This window comes from Hipposideros armiger, unplaced genomic scaffold (genome assembly GCF_001890085.2).
Source record: "Hipposideros armiger isolate ML-2016 unplaced genomic scaffold, ASM189008v1 scaffold_391, whole genome shotgun sequence".
NCBI classification, from domain to species: Eukaryota; Metazoa; Chordata; class Mammalia; order Chiroptera; family Hipposideridae; genus Hipposideros; species Hipposideros armiger.
The window spans coordinates 1,215,458-1,242,323 of NW_017731741.1; the positions used below are offsets into that span (position 1 = coordinate 1,215,458).

The 26,866-nt window shown below is 37.4% G+C and overlaps 1 protein-coding gene across 25 annotated transcripts in view; it reads left to right on the forward strand.

Moving 5' to 3' along the window:
- The window catches only part of EPB41L2 (erythrocyte membrane protein band 4.1 like 2), a 210,049-nt gene that overhangs the window by 67,274 nt on the left and 115,909 nt on the right, over positions 1-26,866 (forward strand). The window contains exon 1 of one of the 25 annotated variants that reach the window (XM_019663473.1): positions 7,282-7,364. The exons of 23 other annotated variants lie outside the window; for them this stretch is intronic. The gene's annotated coding sequence lies outside the window, so the exon portion shown is untranslated. Of the gene's footprint in view, positions 1-7,281; positions 7,365-12,928; positions 13,035-26,866 lie in introns of those variants that run through there. One more of the 25 variants, XM_019663470.1, reaches the window with a different exon arrangement.

A 26,866-nucleotide genomic window follows, 5' to 3' on the forward strand; every position in this document is an offset into this window, starting at 1 on the left:
CCAGTGTTCTTTTGGTGGATTAGCCTGATACTGAGACTTTCTTCCAAATATTTTCTCATTAAACACATGTAGGTTACTCTGTAGCTGTATGAGTAGGTAGATTCCATTTGCCAGGTTTAGTTTTTATAGTACCTTGAGCTCTATTCTTGTTATGCAGACATTTATGCTGTTCTAGCCCGTTTTGATGCCCTGCCAGGCAAATCTCCCCCAACCTTTTTTTTTTAAACAGAAGTTCTGGCATTTACAATGCTTTTTCTCTATTATTGTGTTACCAAAACTTTCAAGAATAGTCACTTTTTTGGAAATAAGGTAGGAGATGAATAACAGTAATAAATGCTAGAATTAGGGACATTCTAACTTCTGGGGTGAGTCCCAAATTACCGTCTTGATCCTTGATTTCTAATCCTAAGAATTTAGATGGCACATCATCACTCAAACTCGTATGCCTTAAAGTTCCAAAATCTTGTAGATTCTCCTAGTCTTCTGGGCTTGAAACCTTGGCGTTATTTGTTGTTGTTGTTGTTATGTCTCTTCTTTATCCGCTGTCTATTCAGACATCAACTTCTATGGAATTTTTTCTCTGAAATTTATTTAATATCATTCAGTCCCTTATGTATCATTTTTATTGATGCTTCCTCATGAGCCTATTTCCCCTGGCTTTAATGAGGATTATTGACAAAATTATATTTAAAATGTACAACATGATGATGATTTGATATACATATACATTGTGAAATGATTCCCACAAAGAAGGTAGCACATCCATCACCTCAACATAGTTAACCTTTCTTTCTTTTTTTTTTTCATTTTCTTAATAATGCTTAAGCTCTGCTCTATAGCAAGTTTCAAATATACAATACAGTATTATTAACTGTAGTCATATGCTAATGACTAATGATATTGATCATCTTTTCCTGTAATGGTTGGCTGTGTGTATACCTTCTTTGAAGAAATGTTTATTCAAGTCTTTTGCCCATTTTTTAATTGAGTTGTTTGTCATTTTGTTGTTGAGTTGTAAGTGCTTTTTATATTCTGCATACTAAGTTTCTTTATTGGAAACCTGGTTTACAAATACATTCTCCCATTCCATGGATTGTCTTTTCATTTTCTTTATAGTGTCCTTTCTCTCACGAATGTTTTAAATTTTGATGAACTCCACAATTCATCTATTTTTTTCTTTTGTTGCTTTTGTTTAGGTGTTATTGTTCGAATGTGTTGCCAAATTCAAAGTCGTGAAGATTTACACCTCTGTCTTTGACAGAGGTTCATAGTTTAGCTCCTACATTTTAGGTCTTTGGTCCATTTTGAGTTAATTTTTGTATATGGTGTGAGGTAGGGTTCAGATTCAGTTTTTTGCATTGTGAATATTCAGTTGCCCAGTACCATTTGTTGAAAAGACTATTCCTTCTGCATTGAATGGACGTGGCATCTTAGTCAGAAGCAATTGGCTGTAGATGTATGGGAGTATTTCTGGAGTGTCACTTTTGTTCCACTGATCTGTATGTCTGTCCAGATGCCAGTGCCATACTGTTTTGATTACTCTAGCTTTGTAGTAAGTTTTGAAATCAGGAAGTCTGAATCCTCCCACTTTGTTCTTCTGTTTCAGGATTAGTTTGGCTCTCTGGGGTTCCTTGCAGTTCTATATGAATTTTAGGATTCACCTGTTCATTTCTGCAAAAAAGGGCAGTTGGAATTTTGATAGGGATTGCATTAAATTTGAAGATTAATTTGGGGATTATTGCCATCTTAACAATATTAAGTTTTTGAATTAATGAACGTGGATTTATTTAGGTATGCTTTGATTTATTTGAACAGTGTTTTGTAGATGTCAGTGTACAAGTCTTGTGGTTTCTTGGTTAAATTTACTCCTGTGTATTTTATTCTTTCTGATACTAAATGGAATTATTATTTTTTGGATTGTTGTTTGTTGTTTATTTGTAGAAATACAACTGAGTTGGTATATTGATCTCATAGCCTGCAACTTTGCTGAACTCCTTTATTAGCCTTTTTCCCCCTGTATATATATATAATGTATGTATGTATATGTATATGACCATGTCATCTGCAAAACAGAGAGTTTACTTCTTCTTTCCCTTCCTTTTTCCTGGATGCTTTTTATTTTTCTTGCCTAACTGCCCTGGCTTGAACTTTAAGTACAACATTGAATAGAAGTGATGAGGGGATATCCTGTCTTGCTTTGGATCTTGGGGGGGGAAGCTTTCAGTCTTTCACCATTAAATATGATGTTAGCTGTGGGTTTTTGTAGATGCCCTTTATCATGTTGAGGAAATTTCCTTCTAGTATTAGTTTGTTGAGTATTTTTTATCATGAAATGTTTTTAGATTTTGTCAAATGCTTTTTCTGTCTATTGACATTGTCATGTATTTTTTGTCTTCATTCTGTTAATATGATTTATTATATTGATTGAATTTAATATGTTGAATCATCCTTGTAGTCCTAGAATAAATTCCATTTGGTCATAGTGTAAGACCTTTTAATATCTTGCTGTATTTGGTTTGCCAATATTTTGTTGACTTTTGCCTCTAGATTCATTAGTGATATTGGTCTGTAGTTTTCTTTTTTCTGACGTGTTTGTTTGGCTTTGGTGTCTGGTGTCATATAGAATGAGTTAGGATATTTGGGGTTTCTTTTTGGGGTTGATGAAAATGTTCTTTAATTGTGATGGTTGCACAACTGACTATATTAAAAACCACTGAATTGTACACTTAAGTGGGTGACTTGTATGGTGTCTTAATAAAGCTGTTACAAAAAAAAAAATCTTTAGGAGAGCTCACCTATCTTCTTTAGGCCAAAGTCCTTATCCTGGCCTTCAATGTCATCAGCAATTTTTCCAGCTATCATTTTTCAGCAATACATCTAACTTTTCTTTGTATATGACTGATCCAATGATAGTGGTCAACCCACTGCCTCATTCACCACTTGCCACTCCCCTCCATCCCAGAACATCTTGTGCACCTTGCTGCTTTCCTCTGCCTGAGGACTGTTCCATCTATCTTGAATGTCCCCATTTCTCCTTCCCACTAACGATCCACCCTTTCTTGCCAAGTCTTTTCAAGTTCCTTCTATTTATCACTCTAGCCTGCAGTTACCTCTTAGTCCCCACCCCCTAAATCTGATGACTGTGTTATCTCACTTAAAAAAAAAAGTTACATGTGATCTGGAATGTGTGAGTTTTCTTAAGGAGACAGTGGGCCAGAATATTTGAAATTAGAACTGTTCTGGGAAATCTGGTAGACATGTTAGTAGTACCCATGGGTATATACTTTTGTTTTTTAATGCACTTACAGTTAACTCACAAGTTACAGGATTTACTTTCCATTTTACACTTCTCTGGTGTCCCTAAATGGTTCTCAGTGCTATGAAGAAAGGCATGGTGGTGGTACATCTAGCCATTAACAGTAAATGCCAAGCAAGCATCTGTTGCCTTACATGTATGTGTTTGAAATATAGAGAGATCCAGAATTTCCAACTGGGTTTCACAGTTTTCCTTATGTATTTCTAAAAAGATATTTTTGAGAAAATTTATTGTATTAGAGTAGAAAGAGTTGTATAAAATCCTAATGTACAGAGTCCATGTGCAAATGTGATGCATGGGTAGGGGAGATGGGTTATGTAAAGGCTGCCTTTTGGAGCTTGTTGAAGTGTAACTGGGAGGTTACGTAAGCATCACAGTGTAATGTCAAGAATATATTTCAAATAAAGTAGAATTGGATTCACATCTTAGGTATCTACCTCATACTTAGTTGTTAGGGGTTAAGCCAAGATTTAAATTCAGGGTTGTCTAACTTCAGGACTGACAATTAACTACTATGCTGTTTTCCACTCTATGCCTATTAAGGGAAGTTATTTCATTTCCCTGAGCCTCATTTTATTCTTGTATAGAATGAACTTGATAATACTTGCTTGCAGTGCAAGTATTTGAGGCATGAATAAGGATGTTTGTAAAGCATTCAATGGAGAGCTTGCTCACTAAATAGGCAGACTTATTACTATTAGTAAAATATTTTGTTTGCTTCCAAACAATAGCACTGACAAAAGAGGTTTTGAAAGCATGTCGAAGACACAGAGAAATTCGCTTATCTTTTGGTTTTAGAATATTGAATTCTTTTTATTTTGGCACACAGTTTTCAGTGTTCTGTTTTTCTAAAATTTAGATAATTTTCCAAGTTAGTCATTTGTTAGTAATTACTTTCTTACCCTCTATTGTCTTTTTGTTGTTATTTGGAATGAGTTTTAATCAAAGAAGTAACAGAATTATACCTTCTTTGTCATTAACTTCCCTTCTGAAGAATTTGAGAATATCTTGACAGTTGTGGTTAACTGCAACTGTTACATATTTAAGCCTTAGGTTTTGCAGTTTCTAGAATGAAGTTTAGGAAGGTTGATTTTTTTTTTGTTGGAAGCCATAATAGAAATGAACTAGAGAAGTGGTTATTGGTTTTCATCTTGGCTGCAGAAATATTTGTTTAAGAGTATTTGTTGGTGTTGCTATAGAAACATAGTTAAAACTACAGCAGGGAAAGCATCACAAATAAAGCATTGATTTGGTTACCTGAAATTTTTTTTTTATGTTGGGAGTTATTCATAATTGATTTCAAATGTCTTTGACTTTGTATTATTAGCTGTTATAAATATCCAGATATGCCATAAGTTCAAAATACATCACTATTGAGAATACTGATACTAATCATCTAAATTTTTTTGGTCACTGTTACTCCTTAGAGGTTTTGGGGAAAAAAATTCTGCTAAGGCAAATCCAAATTTCCTGTTTGTGATGGTGATGGATTGTAATTTAAAAAATGTGTATCTCCGTGTATTTCAGGATAGTTTTGGTTCAGTTGGGGATTTTTCTTAATGAAAACCATACATAGGTACTTTTTAAAAGTTTTATTTATATTTTCTTTTACAAATTTATTGCGAAGTTATACTGGCCATGTTGTCCATTTTAGCTTTTTAATAAAGCTGCAATTTGGATCACGAGAAAATGGTTTGTTGGGGAAAAGAGCTCTGCTTCTGGCTTTTATAGACTTTCTTGCTCAAAGGAAGAACAGCTATTGAGTCAGTTACAACTTCACTGGAAGATGTCTTGCAGCTGTGCTTTTTTGGTTTTGTTCCAGAGATAGTATTTGTGTATACTGTCAGAATATCTTAAAGGCCCACCCTGGAAAGGATTCAACTCTATAAAAGGAGTTTTGTTTTATAACCTTTCACATATTCTTATGGGGCTCTGGTGGTGATGGTGGCCTCCATTGTCTTGTCTGTTCAACTGGCATTTTATTGAGACACAGCCTTCTCAGTTTGAGAATAGAAATTACAATTATAGTTACTGTATCTCATAAAATGCATTTAGCCAAGCCCTTGGCACACACTATGATTAAAACAAAACACCCCTCTCCAAACCTTGCGATGTCAGTGAGTTATTTCTTAACCTCTTTTCTGCCTTTATACTGATATGAAGATGGCATTCATTTGGTTATATTCTTCTGGGTAATTTAATAGATATTGATTTACAAATCAAGTTGATATAGTAAAAGATAGATTATGCAGAGAATCGCAAACAAAATTTGAAAAGTTTAAAACACTGATGACTTCACATGTTGAAAATTATTCAGTTTAACCTGTTTTCAATCATGTTGACACAAATGCTAAGGGAATTATCATTGAATATATCCTAGGAGGTTGACCATATTTTCTCCAGAAATTTCCCATTTCAGTTTTTTTTCTCCCCCCTCCTCTAAATGCACCAAAGCTCTGAGAGCTATTTGGAATGGAGAACAGCGTTTTGGATGCACTCTTATCCTCCCAGTTTCCTTCAGCCCCTCCCTCTCTCAGCTCATGTGTATTTCTAATTACCTGTTACCCTGTGGTCTCTGGTGTAGGTGTGCCTCCCGATGTCCCCGATTAAGCCCTTCTCTTGTGGTTTTGATCCTTTTTCTTCCATCTCTTCTGAACTACCTGACATCCATTTTCCTTTTTCTCCTTTATGTCTTGAACCTCTCCCTTTGTCTCTCCCACCAAAAGCCTGGACCACACAAAACATCAAAATATCTCCCATACATAAACATCTTCCCATGACCTTGTACTTCTTGTTGTTATCACTGCCCTTTCCTCTGGCCGTTTGGTCATCACTAAGCTTGAGATTAATTTACACTTCTCTCTCGAGTATTTTTTTTTGTAGCCAATTGGCTTTTTTTTGCCACTGCCCAGTGAACTTGCTCTTTGAGGTTCCCAGCAAGCTTTTCATGACACCTTTAAAACCTTATTGGTTTGGTACCTGAAGCAATCTGCCCTTGGTCCTGTTAGCCATTCCTCGCAGCTTGACTCTTCTCTCTTGGTGGTACTTTCTTGGTTTGCTGCTTTTTTCCCCTTCTTATGCTGAACATTCCCAGCCTCCTTTATAAGTTCCTTGTTCACTGCTTGGGGATTTCTTACGAACGTTTTTCTACTCTGTTTGCCAGGGATATCATCTACTTCTATAGGTTCAAATAACACTCATTGACAAATTTGGCTCCAAATCTTAGCATAGAAACCCAGACTCCGTTGTTCAGACACACATCTCCAGCCATCCCAATTTTCCCTGGATGTCACACAGTTATTTCAGTCCAAATGCATTAAAAGTAGAAGCCCGTGCTGCTTTCATCCCTGTTTCCTACTCTTTTGTGAAAATCCCTGTGTAGGGTAATGGTACGACTATCTGACCGTTGACTGCCAGGAACCTGGAAACTTTGTTCTCCATCACTTCCACAATCCATTTCACTGTCAGTTCCTGCCCATTTTACCTGCTAAATATTTACTGACTCCATCTCTTCCTTTCCGTCTTCGTTGCCTCTGTCTTCGTTTAAATGTTGTTTCCTGGGTCACTGAAGCATCATCTTGACCACTTTCCTTTCACTGTGTAACTTGTTCTCATATGACTGCCAAAGTAATCCTGCAGAAATACAAAGTTAATATTTTCCATTGCCTACAGGATAGAATTAAAACATCTGAGCTTAGCATACTGATCACTCATTGTTTGGCTGCCTCCCTTGTCCCATTTCCTCTACTCCCCCACCCTGTGTTCCAGGCAGATGAGGTACTTACCGTTCCCTACAACAGATGCATCTTTCATGATTCTGTGCTCTTCACTTACTGTTCCCATGACAAGGAGTATGCTTATACCCACTTGTAATTGGCCTAGTAAGCTCCTCCTCATCCATCAAGGTCAGCTCAGATGTCATGCTGGGAAGCATTCTTCCCTCACCAAGTCAGTTGCTGTTGAATCGTTCACGCCTGTGTTCCAGCTCTCATTCTCTTTGTAGTGCAGTTATTTATTTAAATCCACTGTTCTTCTTGCGTGGCTGGAGGTAAGTTTTACGCAGGTCTGTATCCTCAGCAGCTATCAGTAAGCAAAGAGCAATTCTCATTGGCTGAAGGGATCATAGCAAAAGCCAAACGCAGAGAGTTGAAGTCTAGATCTCAGTCAAAGGTACTGGTGAGTATTCTGGCATCATGTTGGACATTCTTTATTGTTTTGGGTGAGTAGGGGCTGTAGATTGAGAAAATAGCTTAGGGTTTTCTTTTATAATTCAAGTTTGGAGAGTTAGGTTTTAAAGGTTAAGCTACAGAAAGAAATGCATGGAGCTACAGTTTCAAGTTATGTAATTAATAAACTTGTGAAGGGCTGGAAGTCTACTGGCTTCTCAAACAAGTGTCCAGACCATGCGGATGGCGTGTACCAGGCGGAAGGGAGACTGTGATGCTGGTGAAACGAGGACAGGCCCCAGATGGCCTTGTACCTCCCCAGGGCATGTGTAACCACGTGGAACTGGCACTGCTTATTCCATACACTTTAACATTCCCCGGGCTCGCCCTGGTCGGTGGAAGCTGTGCTGAACTATATACAGCATGGTTTTTGACAAGAGCCTTGGTTGACATGCTTGTTGTTTATATGGTTCTAGTAGGGCATCTTGGATAGTGAGGGCCCTTTTGAAGGAAAGGAGAGAAAAGGAAGGGAAATTATGGAGGGTGGATTAGGGTGGGGAAACAGTTTTCCCTCTATAAGTTGAGAGAAAAAAATAGATAAATAGAATTGGTAGCAAATTATTATATGTTAATGTTTGATTTTTAAAAATGAAGTTAAACATAATGATACGGCCAACCATTTTTAGTGGAAAAATTTAGATGAATTTTTTGACTGCTGAAATTCTAGGTTTAATAGTAACTTGCATTCATTTGGCGTTTTGCACTTTACCAGTAGCTGTGGTGGTGATTCTCTGGGAACCCTCACAACAGCTCCGTTGTGGAGGCAGGTTGTCTGCTGGCACCTCCATTTTACAGACTTAGTTAGCTAAGTGGCAGCATGGGGGTACATCCAGACTGTTTGAGTATGAATTTAATGTTCTTTCAGATTGGGGCGAGTAGATGATTTCTTGGCAGATCTCTTTATTTTTGGAAACAGTTTTTGGGGGTAGTGGGATGGTATAGGTTTTCTATTTGGTTCATAGGGTGGAGCAGAGCTGGTGACCTTTTGAGGTCTGCTGGATACCTTGTCTCAGGGCTCTTTGTTCCTTGCACAGCCATAAAGGGCATTATTTCCTGTTCTCTCCTAAACGGTATCTCTCCCCTTTTCTTGTCATCCAAGCAGGCCAGGAAAAGGTGATAGAATTACTAGTCAGAAGCTGATCTCTGGCCTGAGTTCTACTCATGACTTGTTGTGTAACCTGGACATGTAATGTAACTTCAGGCCTCAGGTTCTCCATCTGTGAAAGGCTAGGTAGGGCTAGAGGTCCATGAATGCGGACATCTCTTTGAGCTCTAAATTGTTTTATTTAATAAAAAACCCATGTTGCTCAGTTATATGTAGGGTGTTGCACAAGTGCTAGCGACATCTTTGTTCCTGCTTTGTATGGAATGGGCTTTGTGATAGCTGCTTTTATTTCTTTAACCCCTAAGGCAAGGTGGGTGCCATCATTACGTAAGCAGTAGCATGTGTTCTTTTAAAATGAGAGATGCATGAGCCTAACTGTTGCGAGTCTGTAATGCTTTCCTTGGCCTCCCCAAAGGAGTTGTCCATTTTGCTTTGCCCTTCAGGTGCCTCTGTTATAGCCCTTATCACATGTGGTGTAATTGTTTGTGTCTGTCTTCCCTACTAGACTGAATTCCCCTAGGGCTGGTATGAGGAAGCATCTTGGAGTGTGGTAAGGGCTTAGAACAGTGTCTGGTGCGAAAGAGGAACTCAACACCAATTTCTTAGACATGTGGAATGAAAATAATACATTTTAAAGTAAATGCTGGATTTACTTTACTGGTCTGAATATGTAACTCTAGTAGTGATGCTTTTGACTTTTGTAGTTATAAAAGAAAAAGGATTTTTTAAGAGCTTTGTCCTAACAATTTTTAGATAGTTGGAAAACATTTACTTTTTTACTATAGATTCCCATCCACACTCCTTTAGTTTTTCCCTCTCCCCATACCTACCCCAACTATCTTTCTAAGCCCCCTATAAAAATCCAGGGTCATACAGTATGTTTCCTTCCTAGAGTTTCATAAATCTATAATGCTGTCTAGTGTTACATTTTTAAAGATGGGACAGGGAAGAAACTTTGTAAATGACCCATGATCAGTTGTGCAAATATTTCTGGATTTAGAGCCTGAGAGAAGTTAAATTGTGGTGGTATGTAGTCAAAAGAGAGTTTACTCATAGAAGCCATGGTACTAGTGCAGTTTTGGGGGGGGGGGTTGGGTTTGTGTGTGCTTTTTCTTCTTGCTAACATCGGATAGCAATGATCCTGTGAAATGTGGGCTCCTAGAAAATTTTATAGACCAATTCAAATTCATCCAGATTGAAAAAGTCATAAAACTTTTCTCCATGTTGTTCAGAAAGTATAGTCTTGCATGAAGATTGGCAAATGGGAAGATTGGATTCTTTGTAAAGGTAGAGGATCAAAAGCAGCGTTTTTTGAGTACTTTTGAGGTTATTTTAGGTTTATGTCAGAAAATTCTGTGCACTTTTTTTCTGGTGTGACAGTTGATGATTGCCTCTCAGATGGAGAGGCTAGATGAATAAATATGGGAGGACTGAAATGAACTGTTTTCCTCACTGTTTTTCTGCAACATTGATAACTTTATTTTCTGCACAGAGTCTTGGTTTTGGAGCTCTGAGTGACCCATCAGATTATTAGGCCCTTTATGTCTTGTTTAATTCCATTCTTCGTCCCCATAAAACAGGAGGTAGGACAATTTTAGAAAGTCAAGAAATTATGATACTGGGTTTAAGATAAAATTCTAATTATACATAAACTCACATATACAAAAATAAGAAAAATCTCCCCACCCTAACCCCAACCATCTTCCATGAATACTTAACAAATAGTTTTCTGAGGATAAACCTCAAATTTCCCGTTTTAGTGGAATAATCAGACAGTGTCAAAACATGGTTATTTAGGATCTACCCAGGACAGATATAATAAATATAACTTTGTATTAACAATTTTTTGTATTAAGACATTTGTGGATGTTTCAACCCGTGTATTTTGTGTATTTTAATGCATTTGAATATCTTAGTAGAAATGAATAATTCAAATGACACTGGACCTGGTTTGTGTACTTCTGCCAGTAACTCACTGACTAATCTTATGCCAGTTATTTCACTTCTTTGGGTTCAGTTTGTTCATCTGGAAAGCAGGGATATTAAAACAGAGATAATGCAGCATTGGTGGAAAAGTGCATTGACTTTGAAAAGTAGCTGTGCTCACCAGTAAACCACCAATACTACTAGTACTGGTTTTGAAGATAGACCAAATTGGTATAAATTCTGGCTCTACCACTTACTGGGTATATACGTATTTGGAAATTCATTTAAATTCTCTGGGGTCTCTTTTTTATCCACTAGACTAATGGTTTGTTCTGTTTCCGAGTCATAGTGCCACAAAACTCTATCTTAATTCTCTTACCCTTTGTTTGGACTATGAGAAGAGGATCTTGAGCAGTAGCACTGGGTTCCATAATTAAGAAAGTAGGTGCCTTAATCAGCTTGGTCTGCCGTAACAAAATACTATAAACTGGGTGGCTTAAACAACAAATTTATTTTCTCACAGCTCTGGAGTCTGGAAGTCCAAGATCAGGGTGCCAACATGGTTACAAAGGGTGAGGGCATCCTTCCTCGCTTGTAAATAGCCTTCTCTCAGTTCTCACATAGTGAACTGAGAAAGAGCACGCTCTCTGGTGTCTTTTGTTATATGGGGTATTAATTCCATCATGATGGCCCCACCTTTCTCACCTCATCGAAATCTAATTATCTTCCATAGGTCCCATCTCCAAATATGATCATATTGGGGGTTAGTGCTTCAACATACAAATTTTTTTTGCAACGGGACACAAGTCAGTCCGTAACAGTAGGGGAGTTAAGAGGGCATGAGGCACAGGGCTGTTGAAAGGTATCTGGGATGGATTATAGAGATCTACTGATGTCAACTTTACTGGACCCAGTGCTATGTCAATTGTTCTGAGACTTCCGGATTCCATGAAGCAGCACATTTCAAAAAGAGGCTTGGAGCCAATATTTTTCCAAGTAAATATATTGAAATAAATCTGCCATGCATTGTAGTCTTTATTAAAAAATACGTTTAATATTTAAAAAGTTGGAAAACATAATCTAAATATAAAATGATCCTTTGAGTTGAATAAAGTTGGCTCTACTGAAAAAGTTACCAAAGTTTTTGTGGTTAGTGAAGTTTACTTTCATTATATAAAATGGCTTTTTAAAAAAAGTTTATATTTATTCATTTTGACAGAGATTAATCTCATCCGAGCTGCTACTGAAACATATTTCCACTAAGTTCCCATAAAGCAAAACTTAACCTTTCTCTACTAGTTGGTACAAGTGACTTCTTGTTTATTTAAACCTCTAAAGTGTTTTCTTTGTAGTTAGAAAATACTTGTTTTTTTTTCTTCCATTTTTTTTTTTATTTTTTAAAGGCTTTGCTGTAGGTGAATGTGAACATGCAGTGCTCAGGGCCTGCTCCACAGGCGAGCAGTGTGGTAGCAGGGGGTGTTGTACACACGCACACCTGGGTCCAGTCTGCCTTGGTCCTGATTTGTTAATATAAATAGCTACATTGGGCAAAACAAAACGAAACAAAACAACAACCAGAATTTAAATGGTGGAAACGTAAAGGGAGTAGGGGTCAGCATTGTAGAATTAAGGAAGATCAGTTGTTTCTCAGATCTCTCTAACCTGATTCTTACAATTTATGTAGTTTCTTTCAGTGACTTCACATTTACTTTGCTTCCATATGTATTCGTATTCATATGACAGATGGATGTAGGATTGCCTTTTGTAGCTATCAATTCTAAGTTTAGGGTTGACAACATAATAAAATGGATTTATCAGCTTTGTAACTATAGGACTACCTATAAATCTATTAATATGAGCCTCCTATTTTTAAATACAATGAATCAAAATAGATATTTTTATATACTGAAAACTGGACCATGTATTTACCAAGTTTCTCTATATCTGGAAGTGTATATATCAGTTTATAGTGGTTTATAAATAAAAATGATTGGACCACATGAGTATGTTGTATACATTAACTTTTGGTGTCTGCTTAGCGGGGAGTAAAATGACAAAAATCAAAACAAAGTTGAGGGGAGGAGACCCAAAGCAAAGCAAAAATCATACCCACAAAAACTGAAAAAAAATTCCCAGCAATAGTAGAATTATAAATATTTTTATAGAATTACAGTTGTGTCATCACAACTATTCTTTATGTGAGCTTTCTTCACTTAGTGGGCAGAGTAGGCAGCAGGAAGAGGCCTTTTTCTGTGACCCATGTGCATTTTCTAGCTGAGGAATGAAGTAACTTGGAACCAAGCTGTGCTCTTCTACTGAGCATGCCCTTCTCCAGCAGGGTCAGGCCTGGGTGGGGCTGGTCTTGCTCATTAAGCTTTTGCAGACTGGGTTTCCACCAGCTTTCCACAGTCTGCAATGACACGGAACAGCAGACAACCAGCTCGATGTACTTAAAAGCTGCGTATGTATTTCAGGGGAAGATTGTTAGGAAATTGCTGTTGTATCAGTTGGGTTTTATGGTAGATGCTTGATTGTTTTGTTTTTGAAGGAAGTTTGCCTCTGAGAGTGTCAGTATTCAGGGCATTGAAAGCTTGGAAAATGCTAACGTATAGAGTAGATTGCATTTGGGAATGTACACTGATTGGCAGATGAATATGTTCAGTTATATTGGAACCAGGTCCTATGAAAAAAAAGATTTTGTGTGTGTGATCAGAGTTTAGTTTTAGACCACTTGTTCTGAGGAAATGTTGGATTTTGTCAGGTTATCTTTAACATAATTCCCTTTTCAGGTTTGACATATGAGAATAATGAAGCTAGTTGCTTTATTTTATGTACTTGTCCTGCTGTTTTACAACTGATTTATTCAGTGGCAAATACACTGTATGTAAGTTACTTATTCCAAAATCACAGTAAAGACTATGTAAGATTAATAGTGTTCAGTTATTTTTTAACATGTTAAAGCATGACATATTTGAATTTAATTAATTTAATAGATGCTTCATTTTCATGCTAGATTGATTGATTAAAAGGAGTTGTACTATGGCTGGCAGAGATTTGAATTCACATTTTAACACTTGCAAATTAGTGGCCCTTAACAGTTATAAAAAATTATATGTTGTTCTGATGTCACATTCTAAGTAAATACTTATTGGCTGAATAAGGATAGGTCTCAACATCTTATTTTACTGAATATTCAATCTGTTGTCACATTGAAGCCATGTGTAAACTCACCGTGTTGCCCAGATGCTGACTTAGAAAATATTGTCTTCATGATTTTTTTTGCTGTAGTCTACCAGTCTAACAAACCTTCTTTCAAAAACAACCTTGTTTTGATGCTACTTTCTAACAAAATGAAAAGCAGCACTGCTGTGATCGCCAGATGATCTGTGCAAGTTCCTTCTTTATTGTTGACACTGGCGGGAAGGCCCTCCTACCACTGAAGTAATGTGGGGTGTTTTTTTGCCCGGGGGGGTGGGGCACATGTGTACTTGGGAAGTTTTAAGTTTTCTGTTGTTAGGCCCTACCAAGAATTGTCTCTTAATTTATTGGCAACTTGGGTGTGGGAATAAATAATTACGGTGGAGGTGATGCTGATAATTTGGACAGCCCATCATAGGCCCCGCCCCTCCCCTATCTCCTCTGTAGCACTCCTGTACACATTATATGATGTATTGAAGGCACGTAATTTGATATCATAGCTGGATCACAACGAAAGTTGGAAAAGGAAAGTTTAAATTTTGACATTGAGTTTGCTTGATTTTTTTTTGGTGGACTCTGAAGTTGAATGCTTGGCATATTCTCTAGCAAGATCCTCTACCAAATCATGTTTACAGATGTTTGAATTTTGAGAATCTTACCTCTAAAGAAAGCAATATATTTAGTTGAAATAAAAGTTGCCCTAGCCAGCACCACCTAAAAAGTAGTTATTTGAAGCTCTTTCTAAGTCAAGTATAATAGTTTTGAACTAAACTAATGCTCAGAGTAGAAATACTTAAAAAAAAAAGGGGAGGGGGATTTAAGCATTCCAAATGGCATGTCCGTAATTCCACTGTAGTTCCAGCTTTCCCGCCTGGGGAAAGTTGCTTTTATCATGCCAGGCTTGGGGGGTCCATATGCTAACAGTCTCGGTACCTTCTGCTGATCAGCCAGAGGATCGGCGTCAACATTTGGATCTGCTTACCTAAGCTAGTATAGTCTCATATTTCAGGAACATATGCTGTGCATTGGCATAACTCTTTGGTAGTCCTGTAAATATTTAAAATGGCAGAAGGGCCAATGGCCAAAATTTAAAGAGTGAATTAATATTTTTTGACAAGGTTTAGGCATTTATGCCTGTCGACTGCAGCGTCCCAAAGCTTACGGAGAAAAGGATTTGAAAGTGTGACATCAGTGTAGGCTCCAGCTTGGTGGCCTTGTCATAGTAAGGGGAGTTGATTGACTTTGACAAGCTTTTGTCTTAGGACCTATTAAAATGCAGTGTCTGCAGCCCATGCATTTATCCTGTGCAGTTAACCTTGGCGGATTTGTCGTTAGCCTATTGGGGAACAGCTTCCTGAATCACTGTAATTTTTTTATCTAAACACTTTAGAGTTTGATTCCCACAGAAAGAGTATTAGACTGGCTGTAGATGACCACTTGATACCAAGTGTGTTTTAGGATGGACTGGGTAAGGATCCTAGGCAGAGGTAGGTAGTTGTGGGATGAGTGCAGAGAAAGTGGAATCTGTTGTGATCATGACTGTTGGTGTTGGCTTCACTCTGTTTTAAATCTGGTTATGATGTCACTGGAAGAAACTGCACAGTGTATTTTTCTTTTGTATAGAACATTATATGATAGTGGTCCAAATAAATGTTCCCAGAGTCACACAATACATTTATCGAGAAGTCACCGGATGCACAGTACTGCACTAGGAACACGTAGTTACTCATGGGCACAGAAGTTTCACTCTCTTCGTGTGGGAGCAGATTTGGGGCAGGGAAAAGGTGTGGACAGGAAGCATGACATTTTTGTGTTTATCAGGTCAGCTTTGTTCCTGCTTCTGCCTATAAATGAGGAAGAAGCTACTGACAGAGGTTTGGGGTGTTTATGTGTGACCAGCTTAGAAATTTAATAAGAATCTCCCCATTTTGTTCTACTCTCTTTTTAAAATTTCCTCAACTTTCAGAGAAATCTATTTCGAAGTGCCCTGTTACCACTTTCCCAACAGAAAATAGGAATGATCTTTTTCGCCTAACTGCATATGCACCAATATTATTTTAGCAAAAGACACCTCTTCGTTGCAGCTCCACACTGAAGGAAAAAGGGTAAAAAACTAGCAAGGTTTTCTGAGGAACTGTATGTGTTTTTAAAATTTATTTATTTTATACTTTTCTATTTTGATTTTTTTTTTTGGATTCCCATATAAGTGAAATCATACGGTGTTTGTCTTTTTCTGTCTGACTTATCTGTGCTTTTTTAAATAAAGAGTTGACATACTTCTTAAAAAAGATATCTGGCTGCTTTAAAAGCTTGGGTTTGGAGCTTTTCCTTATTCAGGAGAGCAGTCTGTATAGGGCAAGGGTGGGTTTGCTCAATTAGAGGCTAGCAGAAATCCGATTTTTTGAGGATGTAGAGACAGTCTTAAACGTCATATGCCAGGGAATCAATTTTATTTTATACTATCTTAATGCTACTGCTGCACTGGAAGGTTTTTGCACCCATACTGTCTATTTGTGTGGCCAGAGCTGTGTGACAGGGCCTACTTATCGCAGTTTGTGGCATTTGGGCTTTCTCCAAGGAAGCAGACCAACCAAGCTGGGTTCACTTAATGCATTAGATATCTTACTGCATAGCTGTTGTCCTCCTAATAAAGTATTTAAATGCTTCAGTTTGTACAAAGTTCTGCTCAGTGAAAACTTTGTCTCCTATATCTGTGCCTCTGTACCTCATCTACCCAGTGTCACCCACCATTTCCCGTAATCACTGTTGTTACTCTTCTATGTCCTTCCCTATTTTCTTTATGCTTATATAGGCAAATGTGTGCATATGTATTCACGTGTTTATACCTCCCGCACACTTTCCTTTCAGCCCATAAGATAGCATATCATATGTGCTATCCGAATCTTGCTTTTTATACTTAACAGTATAAGTTGGAGGTATTTCTGTAACTGGCATGGAAACCTTCCTCATTTTCTTCTTTATAGCTGCATAGTATTCTGTTTTGTGAATTAATATAATGTGTCCTATTAATGGACATCGATCTTTTGCTATTACAAACACTGTTATAGTGAATCATGTGAACATAATTATTTCCTGTGTGCAAATGTATCTGTAGGATTTATTCCCATAAGCAGGATTACTGGTTTAGAGTGTGAACATATTTGGAATTTTGATGGCTCCTGGAAAATTGACTTCCATTGGGCCTGTACCAATTTACTGCCCTCCTGCAATTATATGAGAATGCCTCTGTTCCCATAGCCATGCTCAGTGATTACATGATTGAGCTTTTGGATTTTTCCATTCTGAACTTTTAGCTTGTATTTCTTTTACTATGAGTGTGTACTTTTTCATATGTTTCTGTGTCCTTGTATTTGTTTTCCTGTTAACTCTATACTCATCCTTTAGCCGCCTTTTTCTCCCCTACTGGGAGGTTGGTCAACCTGGCCAATTTAAAAATGAAATTTGTTTTGAATTTTTGATGTTGAGAAAATGTATAACCAGTACTATTTTATTTGGCTTTTTATTCAAGTTACTTGAATACAGCTAGAGGACAAATATGCCTCTAGCAAACACAATGAGAATGAGAATTAAGTGCTCTTTAAAAAGCATGGTGCCTATTTGTTATCTTATGAGTGTTTAACTAGTGTCTCCCATGGAGGACCATTGTGTGACTTCCTGAAAGATGACAATGGTAGTGTCTAAGAAAACTGTGTCAGCTTTTCAAACCAGTACTAATTTCTGAATATAAATTTCCAAAATTTCTGAATTAGAGACAAGTTGTTTGAACTTATGTCAGTGCTAATCTTGCTACTTCTATCCCCCACTGGACTGAGAGCAGGATTCTTGCCTCTACATCGATGGTGTATGGTACATATGCTATGAAAGTACTCGGGAAACATTTGTTTTGAAAAAGGGGCAAAGATACTGACACAACCCACATTCTGAAGGTCAGTGAAATTTACTTGGGGCTCAGAACATGCTTTTAATGATTACAAAGCCACAAACGGTAGTAATAGTTTATTGATTTTCATTTTTTCAACAAGTAATGAACTGTCAGGCATCATGCTAGGTGCTGGTTATACAACACTGAAGGTGTTTGGTGTTGGTGGCAGTGTTGCATGAGTCCTTTGGAGCTGGACGGCCTGGGTTTGAATCCTGGTTCTTTCATTTATTGGTTGTGTGGCTTTGGGCAAGTTATTTATCCTCTATTTACCTTCTTCATCTCTAACATGGGAGTAATTTTAGTTCCTACCTCAAAGGCTTATGAATATGAAAGAAATTTCTACATGCAAAGTCTCTAGAACCAGGCTCAACAAATAGCTGATGCTATTATTTATTATTATTACATATTATTTATTAAGTTGTACTTGCCATTTCTATTATAATGTTTAGTGAAAAAACAGACATAGTTCATGTTTTCACAGAATCCCTATTTGATGACAGTGGCCCACCATTTATTATGAATTTATTATATACCAAGCACTGTCTGTATAACATCTAATTTAATCCTTAGAGCCACCAGTGAGTATGTACTATAGCCCTGTTTTGTTTATGAGGAAACTTAAGCTCAGCAAGGCTAGATAACTTGTCCATGTCACATGGCTAGTGAGAGAGACAGAGCTGGAATTCTAATCCTAGTGTTTGATTCCCAGACCTAATCTCCAAAGCACCATGTTATTTTATCCAAAAATTAGTTAGCTTCACACAGAAAGCTCTGGCTATTGCAAAATTTGGGGCTCCGTTTGGGACAAGGGATTTGAGCAAATTCAGCTCATCAATATTTCTAACCACACAACTCAGTGTACATGATTGGTGAAGAGCTGGAAGGGTTCTGCATGTCTCTGTCACCTCAATTAGCTCGTGCTGTGGGAGTGCCCAGTAGGACCAGGTTTACGTGCATTTTGGTTATGAGAATAATGATACCCAGTATCGGGACCCTTAGTGATCCATGCATGGCCTCTGATTATTGAGCTCTTCTTTCAGGAAAGAGTATTTTTGTGATGACCCTAGCTGCTTGTGGAAAAGACTGCCTGGCACAGATTTCTTCTTGACCTAATTCTTAATGGGAGCAGCAGGGACTTGCTTTTAACAAATAGGATTGTTAGCACTTATCTTGGGTATTACTGGAATTAGACAGTATTGAAAATGATGCCTTGATTTTTGTACACCGTCCTCTCCAGTTTATGAAGGGAATCTTAACATTTTAATGAACTCTTAAGATTTTCTGTTTGTTTCATTCTTAAGAGTTGTTAGAATAAAAAATTAATCTCATTAATATTAACTCAGATAATAGGTTTTTAAAAATCGAGCATCTGGAAAAAAAATGAACATTTTGACAACCATGACTCTTAGGTATGAGAGCCATAAAACCCAGTGGGGAATAATAATTACCTGAGATAGTTCTATATATACTCCCAGTTTCTTGGGCCTTATTTTCTAATGCTTGCCTCAAAATATAATATGCAGGGGCTAGTAGTGGCTGCAAGTAACGGAAACACCTACCTAGCTCAATCATTTGAACCATAGGGGATATATCATCTCACATAACAGGAAGTTCAAATGTAGGACCTGGCCAGGTGTGGCTCGAGGGGCTGGTCCTCTTCTCTGCGATAGTCTTTTCAGTGCCCTCTGTGGTGTCTCTGCTTTCCTCAGGCCTTATTCAGGGTGGCAACAGCATTTCTGGGAGTCATGGAAACAATGCTCAGAGGCAGAAGAGGGGCCTTCTCTTCCTTTGGGCTCTTCTAAGAGGGAGGAAGGAACGTTTCCCAGAAGCCAACCAACAAACTTTCTGCATGTCTTCTTGGCATGGGGAGGGTGACTACCATAATTGCCCTAGACCGGTAGACACCTACCCTGGAGCCCAGCCTGGTGCCAGCCGCCACTGGCACGCCTATGGAAGAGAGAGAAAAACTGAACAAAATTTGAGTTTTGTTAAAACTGAGAAAGGATGGAGGAAACACATGCTCTGAATGTAACCTGATCCTGCCTAGACTTAAATAGCAAAAGGGCTACAGCTCATATCTTTTGTATGTGTTGGTTTAATTTAAACCAGATGCTAGCTTATATCTTTATAGAAATGGTTCTTTCTCTCTTATAGGTCCTTTAGCCCTTAAAATAAAAAATAAAAAACGTAAGCAAGTGATACAGTGTGTTGTAAAGGTAACTAGGGTAGGCAACATTGGTTTATTTCAAAGTGAACTCTAGTTTATCATACAGATAATATAAACTAACAAATAGTCCCTTTGGAATGTATTTATACTTATTTGAATCTGGGGTATAGTATCTTCTAGACCTTCTACCATTTAAGATAAATAAACCTACTAGGGAGAGGAATTACTTACAGTCTGCTCTAAGTGGGCCTGTTTTTGTTGTTCCTTCTCCCTCTCCGGGTGTTTCTTTTTCTTCTTTCCTCCCTTTCCTCTGCCTTCTTACCCCTCCTCCGTTCCTTTTCCTTGCTGGACATATTTGAAAAGCATCACTCTTATATCCCAAGTAGAGTTAAGTGGCTGCTCACTTAATCATTCCTGTATTTTGGTTGCTGTATTTGTTTTTCTCATTTAATGCTTTAAAGAAAGGTAGCAGGGTATTAAAAGACCTTCTCTTGGGCTACAGGCTATTTGGGGAGACGGACAGAAGCCAGCACTTGTGGGTACTAGCAACTTGCTCCACATACCCTGTGCCCAGTCACAACAGATGTGAACAAGTTTGTCAGACCTCGAAAATGACCGAATTGGAACTGTGCGCATATTGCCAATTTTTTTTAAGGTTTGTTTTTTGTCACACTGTTTTGTTTATGTCTTTCTCCAAGTTCAAAGGAAAGTGTCTCTATCCCCTCACCACCATTTTTGAAGTTTAGCAATGCAGAGTTTCTCATTTTGTAAATCTTGAGCCTAAAGTAATGAATGGACTCTGCTCTGTGTGTAGAAACCAAAGATCTCTTATTGTTCGTGATCTCAGCAAAGGATGGGAGACATTCATCTGGCAGCAGCGCTCGCCCTGCTCCTTGCTCAGGGATTTTGTTAAAAGCGAGGGCTCTGAGAGTAGCCCTGGTTCTCTCCAGGTCTTAAGGAAACATCTGGACCGAATAATTAGCATGAGCCCTTGCTTGAAGTTCTTTGTATGAGTGTCTAGAGCTGTGGATCTGTTTGCTTTGTTTGCTTGCTGTAGTACCCTGATAAAGGGCCGGGTTTTCAGTAGCATAATATTATAGGGAAGGCAGGTTAGTCTAGTGACAGAGACTGCACCTTGGAATTTACCTCCTTTTTTAAACATTAGAAAAAAGAATGGTTTCGCATAACACAGCTCCTTACCAAACAGTGCTGATCCTCTATTGATCATAGTTTTCTGCCTGGCTGCGTGTTAAATGACTCATGCTTTTTCTCATGGAGCTGTTAGAATAATGAACACTTTTATCAACCCAGATGGAGCGTGCCAACGTGGTAATTGTGTCAAAACCACATGCTCGTCTAATGGGCTAGCTGTTCACAGCAATGTTCTTTTGGGTTGATGGTAAGTAGAAAGGTATTTACTCAGTATGTTATATTCCTTACTAATGATGGATTTTAAGTATTTGTAATTAAAGCTTAGTGGAATGAGCATTGCTAATGTTTGGTAAACCATAGTTCTGGTTTTGTCTTCACCCGTCTAGCTTTGTGATCTCAGGCAAACCTCCTAGTCTTTCTGAGCCTGTTTTCTTGTTGATAAGATAAAATAAGGGTATTAGACTAGATAATTTCACAACACTCATTGCGTAAATATTTATCGGATGCTTCTTATGTGCCAGTCTAGATGCTGGGAACATAGCAGTGAAGAAAAGAAAGATCCCAGCCCTCTGGGGCTTTCATTTTAGTGGGAGGGATTGCGTTCCACTGCAGGAGTTTCCATTTTAGTGGGCGATGGAGTTTAAAGGCTTATCCATCTTTGAAACTTGAAGAGTTACAGGCATGATAATTATGGTGAATGGATGTGCTATAATCATGTTTTCTTGATGGTGGTAATTCATTCAAGAAACCATTTTATCAACAAAGAAGGTAGTGTTTAGGTTTGAGCTTTGGTGATCTCTCAAAACTATTTTAAGAATGTACTTATTTACATATAATTATATCCATGCTTATTGTTGAGTATTTACAATCTAATTAGCCATTTCCATTTTTTTTTTTAAATCTTGTAACTTCCATTTGGATGGGCAGCAATGCCACCTCTGAGGTTCCTTTTTTTTGGTTATTATGTATTCAGGTAACATTGGTTAATACTACAAATTTCAGGTGTACAACATTACAATCTGTATACTCTATTGCATGCCCACCACAGCTCTGAGGTTCTTAAAACTTACGTGTTGGAAATACAGCAGCGATTGAGGAGGACTACTTAGTGAGGCTTCATGGCTTTGTCTCTGGATTAGCACCTTGTCTTTAGTGTTTTTTTTTTTGGCCATTAGCTCAATTTTGATTCCATGACCAAATAACAACCTTCAGATAAGATTTTATTTGTGATGGGAACTCATCTGTACATTTCTTATTTGGGGGTGGGGAAGGGTTAATTATAGGAAATGACAGAATACATCCATGTTCTGTAGTCATTTTCACAGACAGACATGAATCTTCTTTGAGCACTAAGCCAGGGGCTCTGGCTGATTCGGTTGCTGATGGACAATGGAAGAGCTGTGATTGCATTACGAACTACAAATGAGAACAGCTGACTACAGCTCTGTGTATACAGCTCAGCCCTTTACTAAATGGGCTAGTCAGTTACCTTCTGCTTCTCTGCTTATTACCTGGAAAATGGGGATAATGCAACCTGTAGGATGTTTTGAGGGGCAGAACTTATGGGTGCAGTGTCTGACACAGTAAGCAGTGAATAATAACACTTATGATTAAAATACAAATATTAATACTTTTAATATAATGATTGAAACTTTTATTTTATATTTTATTGCTCATAAAATACTTTTGAGCAAAGTCAGCTTTAGTTGATTGATTTCCAGATTATTTCTCATAGCCTAAGTAATTAGACAGCTGCCAGTCACCTTGGTTAGCTTAGACAAGTATATCATTTTTGTTTTAATTTTTACCAGGGAATTGCTTCAACTCTCCACAATGTAATTAGAGAGTATATGCTAAAAATCAACTTTGGTCATTTCATGATTAATATAAATAATATTCTCCACTTAAGTGGTATATGGAAAATAGTATCTTAACGAAGGAAAAAAAAGTTTCTGGGCAATATGAAGCCAGTTCAAGTACTTATGTAAGGGTCTTATTGGCAGACATGTTTTTGAATTTTAAATGCCTAATCGTGGTACAGCCACTATGGCAAACAGTGTGGAGGTTCCTCAAAAAAATTAAAAATACAGCTACCATATGATCCAGCAATTCCACTTCTGGGTATTTATCAGTAGAAAATGAAAACACTAATTCAAAAAGATATATGCATCCCATGTTCAACACAGCATTCTTTACAATAGCCAAGATATGGAAACAACCTAAGTGTTCACTGATGGATGAGTGGATAAAGAAAATGATATATGAATATTATTCAGTCATAAAAAAGAATGAAATCTTGCCATTTGTGACAACATGGAATAACCTCGAGGGCATTATGATAAGGAAATCAGGCAGAGGAAGACAAATAGCATATGATCTCTCTTGTACTATGTGAAATCTTAAAAAAAAAGCAAAAACCAAGCTCACAGGGCGGGGGTTGTGCGGTAGGAGAAATGGGTGTGAACTTTTTGTTGTTTAGGTTAAGTTGAGAAAAAAAAACACCAAAACCTTATAAATGGTAACGGTATTTACCTGAGCTTTCATTCCAGATCTCAGAAGAAAAAGCTCAGTAATAATATTAGTTTGGTATAATGACTTTACAAATTCTGTTTGCCTCATCTCTTCCTAAATGAAAGCAATGCTTCAGTATTGGATAGAATTTTCTACAGTATAGCAGGCTCCAACCTATGTAACCAACTGGGCCTTATCTGTGACATTTACTTCACAGTTTAACAAAAATACAATGTTTCAGCTTGGTGATCTGATATTACACATCAGTATATGTTAAACATGTCACTACAGATATTTTATTCTTTACCTCGCTGCTTCTGTCATAGTACAGGTCATCATCATCTCATACCTGGATTATTGTAACAGTCTCCTGGATGTCTTTCTGTTTCAGTCTTTTCGCTCATCCTGTACTTTATAGCTAGGTTCGGCTATCTGAAATGTGATTACATTACCACTCAAAGTGTGTGCATGACTTCTTATTGCCTTTAAATCAACCTCCAGACGTTTCTTAGCATGACACACAAAAACCTTTAATATTCTGGCTTCTGCTTATTACTTCTACTTTGTCATCACTAATTGACCTTCCTCCTTCCCTCCAATATCCCCCACTCACAAGCTGCCACTTCATTTGTACAATGTATTATTTTTCAGTACTTGTGGTTTCCTAGAGAAGGAATATTCTCATGCTTCTACACTTCCCTGTGCCTGGCACATGCCTCTCATCTGACTCCCTTCCCTAAATAATGCGGACTCATCCTGTTTAAGCAACTCAGATGTCATCTGCTGCAGGAAGGCTTGCCTAATGACCCTCTTCTCCCAATCTGGGCTAAGTGTCTGTCCTGTGATTTTTTTAAGCATTATGCTCTTGACTTATCTGTACTTCCCCACCCCCACCCCTCAGCTCTTCGAAGACCGTCTTTATTCATATGCCCAGTACTTGGCACATTGTAGGGGGCCATTAAATATAAGCTGACTGACTGAATATTTTTATGCTTGCACATTAGAAGCATAACATTTTTAAAATTATTTGTTCTTGAGATATCAACCTTTTAGAGTTTACAATTCAGTGATGTTGAGCATTAGTCACAAGATTGTACAGCTATCGCCACTGTCTTATTTTCATCACCCCAAGAAAAAAACCCAGTACCCATAAGCAGTCTTGCCCTATTCTCACCTTCCAACCCTTTGCAACCACTAATCTACATTGTCTCTGTGGACTTGCCTATTCTGGATATTTCATATAAATGACTTATACAACATAGCCTTTCATATCTGACTTATTTTATTTAACAGTGTTTTTAAGGTTGTTTGTGGCAGCATGTGTCAGTACTTCATTCCTTTTCATGACTTAAAATATTCCTTTGTATGGGCATACCACATTTTGTTTATCCATTCACCAGATATTGGGTGTTTGGATTGTTTCCATATTTTGACTATTATGAATAATGCTGTTATGAACGTTCATTTCAAGTTTTTTGTGAACATGTTTTCATTCCTCTTGGGTATATACCTAGGAGTGGAATTGCTGGGTCATATGGTAACTTTGTTTAACTTTGAGGAACTGCCAAACAATTTTCCAAAGTGGCTGTGCCATTTTACATTCTCGCTGGCAATGTTGAGAGTTCCAAATTTTCCACATCCTCACCAATACTTGTTACTATCTGTCTTTTTGATTATAGCATACCAGTGTATGTGAAGCATAGTATCTTATGGCGGTTTTAATTTGCATTTCCCTAATGATTGATTAGATATTGCACATTGTTTCAAGTGCTTATTGGCCATTTGTATATCTTCTTTGGAAAAATGTCTACTCAAATTCTTTGCTCGTTTTTTTACTTGGGTTTTTGTTTTTTTGTTTTTTGTCTTTTTATTGCTGAGTTGCAGAGTTCTTTATATGTTATTGATACTAGACTTATCAGATAGATCATTTGCAAAAGATGGTGAATAATATTTTAAGAAGCAAGTTTAATACTTATACATGCTACAACATGGATGAACTTTGAAAACATTATCTTAAGTGAAAATGCCACATTTTATATAAATCCATTTATTTGACATGTCCAGAATAAACAAATCCATACATACTGAAAGTAGATTAGTGGTTGCCAGGGCCTTGGGGTTGGGGGATGGTTCAAGAATGAAGAGTAACAATTAATGGATACAGGGTTTCTTTTGGGGATGATAAAAATGTTCTAGAATTAGATAATGGTGATGGTAGCAAAGTCTTATGAATGTACACTCAAAACCATTAACTGTTTAATTCAAAAGGGTGAATTTTATGGTATGCGACTATTTTAATAAAGCTTTAAAATAAGCGTATTTTGTTTTTTGAACTGTTCAAGCTTGTACCACTTTTGAAGATAGCTGGGAAATTTCCCATCGGCCAGGGTGCCAGGCCTTTGAGTCCTTTCATCAGTGCTAAGAAAGGAGAGAGCATGCTGTCTCTGCCATTCCCGCCTGTTATTTTTTATGTCAGTGGTGTTGCTGTGCTTTAGAAGTCCCGCTTTGCTTGCGTAAAATGTAGACAGCCTGTTATTTTCAGGTTTAATTTCAGTTTTGTTTTCATTAGGTATGATAGACTCAATTATTAGATGATTTTTCTTTAACCCCTATAATATTTTCATTTGGTTCAGATCAGAGGCCATTTTAAGATATATTTTCTTATAATCATATATTCAAAGAAAGCCATGTTTGAGGTTGGGTGGGATGGAGTTTTGGAGTTGTGATCATAGTTAGAGCACCTTTCCAGAAGACTGGCTTCTGTATTGTAATAGTGATGATGAATTATGAGATTTAATGTAGGAACAAAAAAGAATACATTACAGATTTAATTTTCTTGCTATTAAGCACCCAATATTTAACATTCATTTTCTTTTACAATACCTAACATTTTAGTTTTAATGTGTGAAATTGCAGTGAAATGTCTCAGGACTTCCTAACATTATCAGTAACACTTTGTATTTAAGAGTAAGGGATACCAAGTATAGAGAAAAGTAATTTTCCTTAAAAAAATTGGATTCGAGGGGTGAATTATTGTTGATAGCTAAATGAAACCAAATAAAAGTAATCACTTTCTAGCGCTCTTGACTTGAAGTGCTTTCTCTACAGAATCAGAACTAATTCCATTGTGATGCTAGTTTTGGTTCTTTGATTTTAATAGAGAATTCTCAAAGTGGGAGTAGCAGTCTCCATTTTTTCTTGTGCTTGTGAACATTCTTTCTGTCCAGGTGTTTTCTCCCCATCATCTCTCTGCCATACCCCCGCCCATCCTTCGTTACCCTGTCCCTTGCCTCCAAATTAAACCTGGGAGAGTTTGTAAAAT